Here is a 2129-nt window from a genome sequence, read left to right on the forward strand (position 1 = left end):
TATTTGTCTACCAAACTTACATATAATAATTTTTTTTATTCTTTTGACGTTGTTAATATATAATAATAATTCTTAGATGAATACCAATATTATGCTGTGTTTTTCTAAATTGAATAAATATAATCCTTGAATACATTGACCATGCTAATATAAAATAAAGTACAAATCTTACCAAAAAATAAAAAAATTTGCGCGTTCGACAATGATAAAAGCCTTTAAAATTGACAATGAAATAATCAATGGAGGGATTTCCGCGTTTGTATCAATCAACCAGGGTACCAGACAACCACCGTCTTTTAATTTTAAAAAGTTGGTGAGCATTGTACTAGGCGTGTTAGCAGGTTTACGGTTACAATATTAAGTTTGTGTTTAAATATGTAGCTATGACCTAATCAATTATTTGTTATGAATATAATTATTAATCTATGACTTATTTTATTTATAAAAATAAAAGTTTGGTTTAACCTATTAAAAAAAGTAAAATAATAAAGATTTATCCAAATATAATATACGAAACGACACTAATAATTTCACAAAGATTCATAAATTCAATGTATATTCAAAAATATAATATAGAACAAAATATTCAAAAAGTCTATTTAACTAATAAAATGAAGTGAAATGGATTAAAGAGAAAAGAACTACTATAAATAGTATAAAATATAAAATAAAAATAAAAATTAATATACCAAGCTAATTTGAGAGATTTTAAGGTCGAAATTTTGAATTGAAATTTGAAATTTTTTTATTAAATAAGTTTTTATGGTTTGCAACAATTAATTTTAGATATTAATACCTAAACCTTCACATGACAAACGTCCTTGTTCATTTAGCACCCCTGATCATGGAGAATTGGAGATGGAATGCTACTGGAAAAGCGGACAAATAATGTATAAAACTTCGAATATAAAACTCGCTGTAAGACCTTAAAGATATATGAATTAGTCAACTGGAGTTATTTATAATGTCCTTGTTAAGTGCACTTAATGGAAACCTAAACACCGCAACATGTCACCATTCTAGAAGTTGAGACGTTAAAACAAGCAATAACACCCACATGGAATTGGGCAGAGTCATAAGTAAGCCATGCACTAAAATATTAGTGTACTCCCTCGAGAGGAGGGGGAAAAAAAAAACCATAGAATAGCAGTGCATAAAAAATGCCTTGTTTTGATTTAATATTTCTTATATAAGAGATAATTTTATTTGTTACACATACATTATAAGTACGTGAAATCTATATTTTTTTTCTTTTCTTCTTATATAGTTTCACATATTTTTATTAGAGGAGAGATATTTTTACTACTAAAATTTTCTACTACCAACTTACTATCTATCTAATCACCATTGGATCAACATTTTCTCTTTTTTCAATTTTTTTTTAGCATTCTCTCTCTTTGATTCAATGATAATTAGATAGGTAGTAAGTTAGTAGTATAAAATTTTGGTAGTAAAAATATCCTCTCTCTTTTTATTATGTGTAGAAAATAAAATTATCTCTTACAATAAAATTATCTCTTATGATATAAGAAATAATATTTTTTTTCCTTAAAAAAATTGAAGGAAAAAAAAATGTTGGGATCTCGTAAGCTTCTTGAATGTGCATGTGTGGTCCATGGCAAATATATTTTGTTACCAAAAAAAAAAAGTGATATATTTGAGGGAAAAAAGAAAAGATCTTTGTTTCAAGGCTTGCGAGATTGCATTGGGGTTTGAATCAGACACATACTTCTTCAACCAAATAAATATAATTTTATTTAAAAAATAAATAAATAAATAAATATAATTTAGATTTAAAAAAAAAAAACAAGGGAAAAAGCTCAAAGAGCGTTCAAGGATAGTTTGGAGCTGCTTTGACTTTGCAGAATAAACAATTTACTTTGAAAGTTAATATAATTCTTAGAAGAAAAATACACAAGCAAATCTGTAACTGTGTCAGAAGCGCTCTTCCTAAAGTATAATTCTAATCATAAGTTTTGTCTTGGTCTGAATAAACACTATTGACTTTGTGCTTATCCCACAGTTTGATCGTTTCAAAGGCGGTGTCTACGAGAAGTAGCTCATCTCTTAAACTTCATAATGTTACGAACATAGAACCTAGCTGGTCCTAGGGAACATTCTCAAAGTCT

This window comes from Gastrolobium bilobum, unplaced genomic scaffold, assembly GCF_033153095.1.
Source record: "Gastrolobium bilobum isolate Gb01-03AN ecotype WA unplaced genomic scaffold, APGP_CSIRO_Gbil_v1 utg11931, whole genome shotgun sequence".
In the NCBI taxonomy this organism is placed as follows: domain Eukaryota; kingdom Viridiplantae; phylum Streptophyta; class Magnoliopsida; order Fabales; family Fabaceae; genus Gastrolobium; species Gastrolobium bilobum.